This window comes from Erpetoichthys calabaricus, chromosome 4 (genome assembly GCF_900747795.2).
Source record: "Erpetoichthys calabaricus chromosome 4, fErpCal1.3, whole genome shotgun sequence".
NCBI lineage: Eukaryota > Metazoa > Chordata > Cladistia > Polypteriformes > Polypteridae > Erpetoichthys > Erpetoichthys calabaricus.
The window spans coordinates 36,032,503-36,047,110 of NC_041397.2; positions in this window are offsets into that span (position 1 = coordinate 36,032,503).

The following is a 14,608-nucleotide window of genomic DNA, read 5'->3' on the forward strand; positions in this document are numbered from 1 at the left end:
TAAGTATGCATGCTTCATAAACCCAGAGCCAGGTCCTAGTCAGCAACAGATGTTATCTGAATAAATTCTAAAAATACTTCACTTCTTCTTCTTCTTCTTTAGAATGATTTTTTACAAGTATGCCTCTGATCGTCATTTTTCCAAACTCAGTTCCAAGTGTTTTTTATTTGACCTGTGAATATTCATTCACAGTTGGAATGCTTGAAATAAACTCACATGAATGGGACATGTCACCCAAAGCCTTGTGCGGCGGCAGGGTGCTGAAGAAGCCCAAAAATATACAGCAAGCAATATGTTGTTTCTAGCAGTGCTGCCCCCTAGGACCCACCTGCTAAATGTAGCAAATTAGCACATTCCATTGTTGAAAGCAGATATAACACACATTTCAGTTGAAATAATGAATTCCTGCTCTAGACATCTGTCATACGCTATTATAGCTTTGATCTGCTTACTTATTGTCCCACTCACTAATGTTAAATAAGTCTGTTATATGCATATTTAAGTATTCTGCATTAAGTAAGTGCTCATGGAATAAAGCAAATGTCTGTTTGAGATGCAGGACAGGCTGACACAATAACTTTTAAAGTTGACATTTTCTGTTATTTAAAATTTTTTTTTAAAGTTTTTGCAATTTATGCTTATTTCATTTACGTTCTTTTTAAATGCTATGGCCTCTTTAGATTGTTTAAATTTCCCAGTTCTGTATTTTGTTATAGTTGATGTATTGTTTTGTATCAATGAATCTCCACAACATAATCTTACAAAGCTCATAGTGAAGTTGGATCTGCTAAGCTGCAACACTTCCCTATGCAACTGGTCTTCCTGAGAAAAAGACCCCAGACACTCAGAAACACCATCTCCAGGACCATCACACTGAGCACTGGTGCCCCCCAGAGCTGTGTACTCAGCCCATTTCTGTTCACTCTGCTGACTCATGGTTGTATGACTTCATGCAGCTCTAACACCATCATTACGCTTGCGGATGACACAATTTTAGGGGGTCTCATCAGCAATAGACATGAGTCAGTTTACAGAATGGAGATATGAGAATTGGCAGACTGGTGCAAGTGTAACAATCTGTCTTTTAATGTGTAAAGGAATTGTTGTTGACTTCAGGAAGGCCCATGGTTTCTACCCTCCACTGCACACCAAGGGCTCTGCAGTGCAATTAGTCAGGAGCACCAAATTCCTTGGTGTGCACCTAGCAGCTGACTTTACTTTGTCAATTAACATCATCTCCATACCCAAGAAGGTATAGCAGCGTCTCCACTTCCTTCAGTAAATGAAGAAGGCAAGACTATCTCCTCCCATTTTCACCACATTCTACAGGTGTACCAGCGAGAGCTTTCTGACCAGCTGCATCACTGCCTGGTTTGGGAACTGCCATGTCTTCAACTGTGAGGTCCTACAACAGATAATGAACACCGCAGAAAAGATCATTGAGTCCTCTCTGCCCTCCACTGAAGACATCTTCATAAAGCGTTGTACCCGCAAAGCCTAAAGCATTATGAAGGATCGCTCCCACCCCTCCCCTGGTCTCTTTGTCCTTCTCTCATCTGGCAGAAGGTACTGTATCATCCAAACGAGTTCTGCCAGGTTCTACAACAACTTCTACACCTTAGCTGTCCAGACTCTGCCCTCAGATCTGCCCCTGCTGATAAATTTACATACTGTACATTTGTTACACTTGTAACTACTGTTGTTTTTTAATTATTAGTTTTATGTTATTATTTATTTACTAGGGGGTTACCCCCTGTTTACTACGCTTGCCAACCCCGCAGGCCTGAACTATGTGCCAGCCACTTCGCGTCTCTGCTGCTCGTGTTGTGAAGAGGGGGGCTGAACACACCCCAAGGAGACACGGTCGCTCTCCCGAAACCCCCTATTCAATGGTGATACAATGGGAAACTAATGCAGTTGTTTTTTACCTCCTCTTTGCTCGATCTGCTGCTGCTGCAAAAACCTGTACAGCAGCTGTCCTACTCTTTGTCTTTTATTTCCATCCTCAGGCGTGGTTAAATCTTTTGGCTCAAAGTCTCGTCTTGAGGGGACGGGAGTTCTTGATATTTTTTAGTTTAGAATTTAAAAACGGAATAATAATCTGAAAATCTAACAACATCACATTAAAAGTTCAATAAATTCTGAAAAGAATGATACCAAACATATATATGTAGGTTTTAAAATAATTTGAATTTAAAGCGTGACAAAAAAGTCACAAAAAAACATCACATAAAATCATTACACAAAATTGTTGCACTTTTAGGCTTAGGATTTTATCTATATACATCTACCTAGTAGATTACTATGTATTTCAAAATATTACTATCTATTTACTTACCTATTATTTATTTATCAGTTTATTGTATAATATAGTTCTTTACCGGTCTTCCACTTGTCCTGTGTTTATGTATGTTACACCACAGTCCTGAGGTACATTATTTTGTGCCAATGCATGCTGTAATATGTTGTATGGATGGTATGATAATAAAGCCACTTGACATTTGACTTAACTTGAATTTCAGTGGCATTTTCAAAATTTTTATAAGATTTTTGTTTCACTTTTCTTAAATCAAGATCCGTCCATACTTACATATCTTGATCAGGTCCATTTTAGAGTCAGCAGGGTCAGAGCACTGGTGTTTCCATTGGTATTAACTCTTAAGATCATTGACAACCTTTAATGATGCTGTTTCTGTATATGGCAAACTTTAAAACCTAAGCAGAATTTTTCAAAAATATAATTATCATGCAGACCTTTAGCAATTTGAGGGTAAACAACTCTCTCCAAAGTTTTACTCAAAAAAGGAAGATTAGAAATTGGCCTGAAGTTATTACCAGCAAAGGGCCTGTTATAAGCAATGTTTTAACAATTGAGACGGATTGGTGGTGCCCTTTCCCAGCCGGAAGTCCGTCATAAAGGAAGGATCGGGGGACCAGATGTGCACAGGGTACTGCCTCCCCCAGAGTGCTAGATGGCAGCCCCCCTTGGTTGCAGAGGCACCCCACAGGGCTCCATGAGAGTTGGAGTTTGGCACAGCCCTGTTGGGTTCCTTTGGGGCTGCTGGGAGGAGCTGCAGAGATCTACTTTGGGCTTCCACAATACCTGGGAGTACTTCCAGATAATGCTGATGGGCCACCTGAAGTTCTTCCAGATGCAGCATATAAGGAGCCACCTGCCTTCTTTCAGGGAGCCAGAGTCGAAAGGAAGAGGACAAAGCTTGCTGGAAGGAGTGGAGGTGGAGGTAGAAAAAAAGGTGGATGAGGGTGAGAGACAGAATGAAAGAAGAAGAAAAGAAAGTGTGTTGCTGTGCTTGCTGTACTATGCTGGGCATTGTTGGGAAACTGGGGAAATGTGTGTGTTGTTGGACTTGTGCCTGGCGTCTGTCTGTATGCTCCTGGTGTCCACACAATATAAAGTAACCATTCAGTAAAAAAAGAAAACAGTTTGGTTGAACATCACAGTAGGTATAGGGTCTAAGAAACATGTTGATGATTATACTGTAATTTCTGTAAAGATGAGACACAGATAAACACAAAGTTACTCACAAGCATCCCAAAAATGAACTCAAGCCAATATGGCCGGTTCTGGGTTATATAAGGTGACTTGGGAGGAAAGGGTGGGTCCAGGAGGGCGGTAAACAGAAGTGGCCATTAGTCTACTGTTCTGCTGAGGGAGGAAGACAGAGGGCATTAGTCCACAGCACCACCCCCTGGTTCGGCGGGTAATTACCATCACCAGAGCTCTTAAGCTGCCTCCCATGCACACGTGTGTGACACTGCAAAACAACTTTGTTTAGACAATTATTATCTATGTTTCTTAAGGTAATTATGTTGGTATCAACCTTCTCATCAGAGATGTGAACATTTGTGGGCCGTATTATGGAAGCAAAAATATCAGTAATCATTGTTTCAAAAAATGATGCTGATTCATTGAAATTGGCAGCAGAGGCTTCATTTAGTGTTTCTGATGCTGGCTTTAGAAGCTTGTTGACAGTTAAGAAAAGGAGTTTCAGATTGTAACTTTTCTCTGTGATGATTTTCAGAAAGTGGAGGGCCTGTCATGTCTGGCTATTAGCCCTCTGATGCAGGCTAATGCCTTTCTAATGTATCTCACGATGGACCTCCAGTCTTGGTTTCCTCTACGTATGCTCAGCTTTCCTACAGCTCCTTTTTAGTTGAAGTGCATCTGCTGTCTTCCAAGCAGCAGTAATATTACGTCTTGATGTTTTAAGTTTCTCCGGGGCCTCTTTATCCAATGTATTTCTTAACTTACCATTAAAATTTAAATCCAGCCCATGTATGGATGCATCATTTAATTTCCCATTTGATTTAGTGATGATGATCTCAAACTTATGGAAACAGCAGCTGAATCAATTTTGCGGTGTTTCACTGTGTAACGTTATTCTGTGTTCTGCTTTGTACAAATGTACTCATCTTAAAGCACCATAAAGTGGTCTGTTTCTACGTAGTTTCTGATTGGCTGAATCGTTACATTAATACTTTTTTACATAAAAAGATCTAGAATGTGCCTACAGTTGTGCATTGGTTCAGTTACAAGGCTAAAACGGCCCAGGAAATGTTTAAAATCATTTGCCATAGGGTTGAAAACAACATCCATATGAAAATTAATTACATAATCAAAAAACATTGACGAAGAAAATCAGATCAATAAGAACAGTTGGCCCTGAGGACCAAAGCCAAGTCTCAGTCAAGCACACCCTGTCTAACTTTTTATCAGTAATCACTTCATTAATAAACATGATTTTGTTATTAATAGATCTGATGTTCAAACGAGACTTTGTAAGACATGTGCAACAAGCTTCTGGTTTGCAAGTTCTGTCTGCCTCCAAAGCTCCAAAAAACCTATTTGAAAATATGGCTGCAATACGGTTATTCTACAGTGGTAATCCGTCTCCGCTTACCTTGTGTACCTCAAATATTCTGCTCCTTGGGTAATCGGAAAAACTTTAAAAGCTTTGAAATGTCCTCTGCTAACATGAAAACTCTGTTCAGATTCAGGTGAAGACCATCCCTTCTGACATCTTACCCAGAAGGTGTCCCAGTTATTACCAATGAAGTTTATCTTCTTAGATGCACATCACTGTTTTAACCAGTCATTGAGGGTGCGGAGGTGAATGCATGTCTTAGTGCCACAATTATAAACTGGTAATAAACCTAATAAAGTCACCTGCTCTTCATGTCGGAGCTCTAGATTATCAATTAATGAAATAAATAAAAACCTTTCTTCAACATTTCAGATTCTCTTAGCTTTACATTGTTTGTCCCAACATGGATGATTATGGTCTATGAGGGCTGTTTGGTTAAAATAGAAGGTGCTTAATGCGTAATGTTCAAAATGCCGTCACCAGGAAGACAGTGCACACTAAAAATCATCAAATTCAAAATCATTAAATTCTTATCGTTTAAATCAGGGTTGAGATTGTGGATGATGGAGTTGCTGGTGAAGGTAAGAGATCTTGGAGTAGCAGCAGTTGGAGAGGATGCTGAGACAGGTGGAGAGGTGAGGGTAGAGAATCTGTTAGGTGTAGAGCATTCTGGTGCTGGAGGTGGTGGGGGGCACTGGCAACAGGTCCGACTCAGTCTTAGCCACATTTCCTGTGCTCCTGTCTGTCTGGTGCTGGAGTAACGGCAAGAATCTGTGGCCTTAACGGGGCACTGGTGGTGTCGGTAGCCTGTGAAACCTGCTCTGTTGTGTTGAAGTTACCAGTTCGTCTGTGGCTGCATGGCATACTGGAACACCAAATTCAAATGGCCAGAGTATGGGCAGGGATCTAAACAACAGAGAGGACTGTCACCAAACTGCTAAAACACCAAATGGCAAAGAAGGCAGCTCTGGAGAAGGTGTTACAGGGCTCCCAAGCTGATGGGGCAACCATTCCCATGGACCCCTGAGGGATATCCAGCCCACAAGGCCATGGTTTATGGAACTTTTGCCTCTCACATTTTGCCTCCAACACATTTCACCCCTGGTAATTTTCTAACATCAGAAAACCACTTCTCTACTATTCGCCAGTAAATGAAGATTGTTAAGAGTGGAAAAAATAAGCATGCGACCTGGGAGCAGTTCGTCTTGAGAATTGTACATCAAAAATTGTTGCGCACTGCCATCGACAATAATTTCATGATAATTTTGTGGAATTACTAAGTCTTGAACAATGTTTGGCAAAGCAGGAGCACTGTTGTGGTTTCAAACATAACGAATAGTTCGTTTCAGTAAGTCCTTTCTAGGAAGCAATGCCGTGACATTGGTATGTGCCTCTGCAACAACGGATGCAACAATTTGTTGTGGTCGTTCGTTTGTGGTTGTTGCATGTTGCTGGATTTGATCAACCAATCGCAATTGTTCCGGTCTTGCAGCTTGAGCTGCATGATTATGCTTAGTTACCACTTTTACAACTGGGCCTTCCAAACTGACTGTCCAAACACGTCCTTTATTTTATCGTGGGCAAAATATGCTGGAGGTGAAATGTGGGGGCCGAAATGTGGGGGGCAACTTATCTGGACGCCGTTCCGGTATGGCAAAACCTTTGGGAGAAATCACTCAAATATCAAAAGTGCCTAATAAACACCAATAAATGATAATGGTTGTCATGAATGATGTTACACGAGATGTTTTGCTCCATAGGAGAAGATACTATTGCCTGGGTTGTTGTCTGAAGCCTCTATCCTCATAAGCCTCCCAGGGCCTGTAGGAGAAAAGCATTTCCACAGCATGATGCTTACACCACCATGCTTCACGATAGAGGGGATGAATTTTTTGCCAAACCTGACACCACATCAAACTGTAGAACCTTCTTCCAGATGACTTCAGAGTTTCCTATGTGCCTTCTAGTAAATCGACAGCTGAGATGTCATGTGCTTTTATTTTATTTTTTTTTAAACTTGGCAGTAGCTTTCTGTTTGCTACCCTCTTTGCTAAAACTGGTGATACGTCTCTCCAGTCTCTTCCAGTGTAGCTTGTAACACCTTTAGAGTTTCTCACAAGTCTCTTGGTGGTCTCCTTCATGTGTGTTCTACTCAGTTTTTGTGGATGGCCAGCTCTCAGCAGATTTACAGCTGTGCCATACTCTTTCTGTTTCTTCAAGGCTAATTTATATGAATTCTAAGGAATATTCAGTGACTTGTGTCAGGGGATGTATGCAGAGAGCCTCCTGACCCTTTTCATGTCCATTTGCCACCTGAGCCTCTCAACCAGGCCCAGAAAGGGAGTCTGTTCTGGTAGGGATGCCAGTCCCTGCCTGCCACCCATCATAAGGGTAACATGCTGCCTCAGGATGCTGAAATGACTCCTTACAGAAGGAGGCTCACCAAGGATATCTGGACTGTGTGTGTGTGGATTTCTATTTTGTCATAACTGAACTTTTAATCATCATATATAGAATGGTGGTCTCATAAGTGGAAGCGTGTTTCAACAGAATGAGCTGAATTGACGTTGTCCAGATAACAGGATCCACGTCTGCCCATAGAGTGTTGAATGTCAAGTGCTCTTTCAGTTTGGGTGGCTCCATTATTTTTTTTAAATATTAGGCACACGTTTCCCCATTTTACTTACACTCCATTAAAATGAAAGCACTTGAAGTGGGTTCAGATGACACTTCCTCCTCTTATAAAGCCATCTCTCCATTTTACCAGCCGTTTCTTTGGAATACAGATAGGCATCAATGATATTTGCTCTCGTTACGCTGCTATTCTCACTGTTCACCATCTGCCAAGAGATAAAGCCAAACAAACATACTCCAGGCAATCTCTCTGTGAGCCTGCTGCCAGAATAATAATCCTAGATCTTTTAAATCCATGGTGTATGTGTGTGAATGTTCTTTTATCCTAAAACATTATTTTTATTTTTATTATTAATTACTTGGTGGTTAGTGCATACAGAACTAGCAATTCAGAAATAGCTTTGCTGTACAGAATTACAAATGCAATCGAATAATTAAACACTGAAATAATGAGATAGTGTCTAAATAACAAACATCCATGGTGTTAATTCTTAAAATAATGTTCATGAAAATGTAATGATGTGAGTTAGTTTATGTAATAGCTTTGCACCGATATTCATTCTTCTTGTAAGCCTACTGAATAATTTAAAATACTATTCAATGTGAAGAGAGATATCTCGTACTATAAGCGTTAACTTATTCTTTGATCAGTGTGACATTTGACTTCCACTACTGTATATCTGCCACGTTTCTTCATCAAAATGTGAGCATTTCCTGAAAATGTAGCCAGTCCACTGCGACCCACCTGCAGTCTTTCAGCTCTGCCATGCTTCAGATCGCTTCCCAGCATTGACAGGGATGTTGAACGTCTCCTTGTCAGAGCCTCTGTACAGGAAGGTTATGAAGGGCTTCATCTTGGGGTGCAGGGAGAACAATCAGTAACATCAACATCAGCAAGACAAAAGAGCTGCTGGTGGAATTCTGGCGAGCTGAGAAGCCTCTGAGACCAGTCACCATTCAGGTGAAGGACATGGAAGTGGTGCAGGGCTACAAGTACCTGGGGGTTCACACAAACAACAAACTGGACTGGCCTGACAATACAGTGGTGGTATACAAGCAGTGCCAGAGCAGACTGGACTACCTAAGGAGACTCCGGTATTTCGATGTGTGCAGCAAGCTGCTGGAAAAGTTCTACCAGTCCATAGTAGTCCGTGTGGTGTTCAACGCTGTAGTTTGGGCAAACAACTTGAGCACAAAAGAAGCACAATGCCTGAACAAACTTATCAAGGAAGCCTGTGCCATCACGAGGCGAACCCTGGACACACTGGAAGCTGTTATGGAGAAGAGGATGGTGGAAAAATTGGATGCCATCATGAAAAATCCCCTCCATCCCCTCCAGGAGGCGCTCTCTTGGAGTACTTTTAGCGACAGGCTCATTCCACCATGGTGTGCTACGAGGCACCTCTGGGGGTCTTTTCTGCCTACTGCTATCAGTTCAATGCTTCCTCCCAACATACATTTCTGCACAATATACATTTATTGATTTATTTACTTATCAATTGATTGGCTGGCTGTATTATTTGTCCTGCGAGTCTGTATTCTTGTTTTTTTTTTTAATTTCTGCTGCTGTGTGCATGTGAATTTCCCCATGGGATTAATAAAGTTGATCTAATCTGATCTAATCGGGTTTTCACCCTTACTTTTTGCTCAAACTGCCTTTCAGTTGCCCTTTGCTTGTTTACCATCAGCTGTGAATTTGCCAAAACATACTGTGTTAAAAATTAAGTTAGTTTTACTGTCCAACCATTTAATACATCTTTCTGCCCCTCTCTGTAGACAGTCCTTGTCTGAACAAATCTGAATTATAATTTTTATCTACCCTGTATGTATGGTGGGGCAATTCCACCTATGGTATGCCATCCAGCCAAATGCCGAGGTGGGTATGCTGACAAAAGTTTGGTTTTCTTTTGTATCTTTCCAATTACCCTTAGCTTACTTTATCTTAATTTACTTTACATTTATTTTACAAAGTCATCCCTTTACTCAGATTACTATTATTAGTACCCCAAAGACTCAAAAAACGTGTTTGCATTTGTTATATGTGTATAATGAATAGCTTTGTGAGTTTTATTGCTGTTCTGTTGTACTGTATATGCAGAGGTGTGCCCATGGGGACGGTTGCTTGTACTCTGTAAGTATAAACTGAATTAATTGTTTTAACAATAGCCAAGAAAAATCACATTTATCCTGTAGTAGTATCAGATGTAAAGAAGTCACCGGCATAACAAAAGAAGCAGTTTTGGCATGTTTTTCTGGAACTTACGATGTGTTAGAAAATTCAGCTTAGAATGATCTTTTTCTACACATTAATTATTTAAACCAGTTTGATCTTCTCCATCATGGTTTAGTACAGTAAACTCTCAGCTGAGAGGAGGAAGGGGCTAGAAAGAGGAGTGTGTGTTGCTTCTGAAATCTTAGTTTGCTACCTTCTCACTGTGGATTCATTCTAAAGTCCAGACTGAAACTTAAAGCCATTAGGGTCTTTTCTGACTGGCCACACTCAGCCCACCCTTTGCTCCTTCCATCTGGTGAACAGCTCAGGTCACTCAAGGGCTGACTGACTTCTTACTTTTAATATCCTGTCCTTAACAGCCTCGTATGATGATTTAGTGAATCTTCTATATATATAATTCACTAAGCAGCTGCCAGCGCAAGCAAGACACCCATGAAGCACACAGGACAGATCCACGCCCACCAACTCTAAGACCATTGGATACGACGACAACTTGCAGAGCCACGCCCACCAACTCGGACGCAGCAACTCACAAAACACGGCGTCATTGGATACGACGACAACTCGCAGAGCCACACCCACCAACTCGGATGCAGCAACTCACAAAACAGGGCGTCATTTGCGTTCGTCTCTGCTACACTCCACATGCACCACTGAGCCACGTTGACTTTTCATTATTCTTGTCGGTTACGATGCACGACCGCGTCCACCATCGCAAACTGCTTTACACGCCATGGTATTAGAGTTGGTGGGCGGGTCGTGAGTTGGTCTTGCGAGTGAGCACATGACCAGGCGGTGTGTATGCTTCGAGAACGAGGGTGGACGCGGCAGGACCATCTAAGAAGAGGCATGTTTGTCGCGGATGTGAATCATTGTATGCAGCGTGTAAAGCAGTTTGTTTATCGCGGATGTGAATCGCTGTATGCAGTGTGTAAAACAGTTTGCGAGAGGTATCCCATGGTCTTAGAGTTGGTGGGCGGGTCTCTGTGAGTTGCTCTTATGAGTGGGCACATGACCAGGCAGTGTGTATGCTTCGAGTGCGAATGTGGATGCGACAGGACCATCTAAGAAAAATCATGTTTGTCGCGGATGTGAATCACTGTATGCAGCGTGTAAAACAGTTTGTTTGTCGTGGATGTAAATTGCTGAATGAGCAAGCGACGGCAGTCCTCCAATTGTCAGTCACGGACAATTGTATGTTGCCCTTTTCAGAGTTCCATCTTTTCATTCACCTACAGTTGATCCTCAAACCCACCCCATTTGGACAACTGTGTCTTTCAGGAAGTGTTCACCCATCAATACATAATTATGCGGTGTATGCTACGCCGCGGATTGGCTAGTATGTCTAAGTGTGTCTATTTTAGGCTTATTGTGTGGGTTTGCTGAGGAGTGAGGATGATGGTTGTCCTAGAGCGAATGTTTCTTTGATATTTTACTTGTATGAGTTCTTTAAAATTAAAGCTTCCATGCATCTGTCATTGTTATGGTAATGAAATATTTACTTTCTTACTTAATGCTAGGCAGACATTACAGGATAATCAGTCCAATTTGGGCCTGATTCAACTCTTCTGACATTTGCAAAATTTGTCCTCATTCAGGCAGGGTTAATTAATGTAAGCTCCCAAGCCAGTCTGACATCAGGTCGTAAATATTAAGCATATTCATTATTTATAACTTCAAATCCTGTAGCACTTGGAGAACACTAAGGCCATCTTAATGTTACATGTGAATGATGGACGGCCAATGAGAAATGAAAGGAAGAACATGAGCTGCAAAATTTACAATCCATGCTTACCCCGTCTTCCCAGCCACACTTTTAAATTCTTCTTTTCAATTTGTTTACCACAGAATAATCCACAAACTATCGAATCAAGTTGACTTTCTGAATTGTGAATGTAAATCTGTTGTGGTGTGATTTTCTTTGTGAACATAAACATCAAGTGTATATATAATCTAGTAACTCAATACAGACTAGAGAACAAGAAATTGGTGAAATCTGTTGTTATGTGTGGGGTCTTGCACATTTACATCAATATGATTTCAAAAAATCTTCTAGTCTGTGCCAAGCATTACATACCAACATATGCAGCACAGTAGATGAGACAGAATGGTGTTTTTCTAAAACTAAAATTACACTCTGAAAGAAGTAGCAGTGGAATCTTGTAATATATTCAATACTTTGTATTTTCAGTTAATAAACAGCACACTTTTCCATCCCCAGGTGTTGCAGAGGACCCAGAACAATAGTAGGTAATACATGCTGAAGCTGTACAGACATCCACATAATAAGAATAATAATAATAATCCTCTTTAATAAAATCCCAGTGTGCGTCCAGGTGTCCGTGTGTGTGTGTGTGTCTTCTGGTGAAGTGCGCATGCGCGGGGCACGGTGCGATGCGCGATATTACTGTCAGAATAAGTTACAGGCGTTTTACGGAAATACAAACCAGTATTACTGCGAGAGGAAATTAAAGGTACACAATACAGTGACTCATATTACAGCCACATACAAGCCAGTATTACTGTCAGAGGAGATTAAAGGCATATTACCGATGCGCACGCCTGTATTACCGCCAGAGAAAATTAAAGGTATATTACAGACGTACAAGCCAGAGGACGTACAAGACAGTATTACTGTCACAGAAAATTATAAAGACACACAATACACGGCGGCAGCCCACGAAGAACGGTCAGCTCAGCAAGTAAACATCAACAAAAGAAAGGCTGAAAAAAAGAAAAATAAGACCAACAAAAAGAATGAGGTCAAAGTCCCTTGCCATTTAATATAGACTGTTCTACTAATGTTTATGCACTACTGTTCTAGTGCCCGTTATTGTAACGGGCTAAATGACTAGTAGTAACAATAAAGCTTATAGCAGGCTGCATTGTCTAAACTGCTGTTTAGAGGCCTGGTCTGCAAATAAATGTTTAGCCTTTATAAGTAATGGTGACAATTTCAAGGAATGGACTGGATTTTCAGGACCCTTCAGGAAAGGGCCCTTATTCTAATGGAAGGGGATCTTACATTTAATCCTAAAGTATGGCAAAAAAATTGCTTGATTAATTGATTAAATGATTAAGTTCCAAGCTGTAATTAATCCGACTTGCTGTTTTTCATTATGTTCTACCTAAAATCCTACTATTGAGGCTTACAACAGTTTGATTTATGTAACAATGCAAATTAACTGACGGTCACCAATGGACAGCTTAATTAACCCTAGAATTGAAATGAGATCCTTTAATTGGAGTGTCTGTGTTAACATCTTGCTTCATATTAAAACAAAAATATTTCATTGCAGTACAGGTAGTTGATGACTTATGACCATTCGACTTACAACTGCTACCGTGCATCACGGGTAAATGACAGTTTTTGCCAGCTCTGTATGCCATTACTCATTCATCTCGATCTCAGTTTATTATCTGTAGCAGTTTTGACTATATTCAGTTACATTTGTCTTACAATTACAATAAAAAAGGCAATTGGTCTAACAAAAAATGAAGGCGATCAATCAGTATGAGGGAAGAAAGAAAGCGAATGTGATTTCATGTGACTTTAAGTTATCCCATTGTGACCAGTGTTCACTGCACATGCTGTACTGCTGAGCTCTGGTTAACCTCCGAAGCTTTTGTATTGTGACTCACGATGTGCTGCTTCATACAAACGGCCATGAAGGGGTAACAAAACCACACTGAACTCCTTTATCTGTTAACTAGCAAAATACCTGCGCTTCGCAGCGGCGAAGTACTGCTTTCAAATTTTAAATAATAAACTGAGGGAAATTATACCAATAATTATTTGTTAAGGATCTCTTTGTATACCATGTTGTCAGTTCACCCCTCCGGTTGTAATATGACCAAGTTGTGCGTTGTGCGCTGAGCTTACTCTTGAGCATGCAACGTATAGTTAGTCATGTGAAAAGCAAATCAAGAACAGCAAGACCGTGCCAGCTGCGGAGCTCAGCTCGGAGCGAAATGAAGTGAATGAAATGAGGTGAATGGGAGGGGAGATGATCACGTGACTCCAACACCCGCCTTAACTCTCCATCCCTCCACAAACACACAAACATAGTCTCTCGGATCCCAACTCTCCTTTATATATATAGATAAATGTGTGTATGTATGTATGTATGTGTGTATATATATATATATATATATATATATATATATATATATGTATGTGTATGTACAGTATGTATGTGTATATGTATATATGTATGTATGTGTGTATATGTATGTATGTATATATATGTTGATATGTGTATATATATATATATATATATATATATGTGGATGTGTATATGTATATATATATATATGTGGATGTGTATATGTATATATATATATATATATATATATATATATATATATATATATATATATATATATATATATATATATATATATATATATATATATATATATATATATGTATATGTAGATATGTGTATATGTAGATATGTGTATATATTTATATATGTTTATGTATATATATATATATGTTTACATAACCTCTTTAACACACTACTTCTCCGCTGCGAAGCGCGGGTATTTTGCTATATATATATATATAAAGGAGAGTTGGGATCCGAGAGACTGTGTTTGTGTGTTTGTGGAGGGATGGAGAGTTAAGGCGGGTGTTGGAGTCGCGTGATCATCTCCCCTCCCATTCACCTCATTTCATTCACTTCATTTCGCTCCGAGCTGAGCTCTGCAGCTGGCGTGGTCTTGCTGTTATTGATTTGCTTTTCACATGGCCAACTATACGTTGCATGCTCAAGAGTAAGCTCAGCGCACAACTTGGTCATATTACAACCGGAGGGGTGAACTGACAACATGGTATACAAAGAGATCCTTA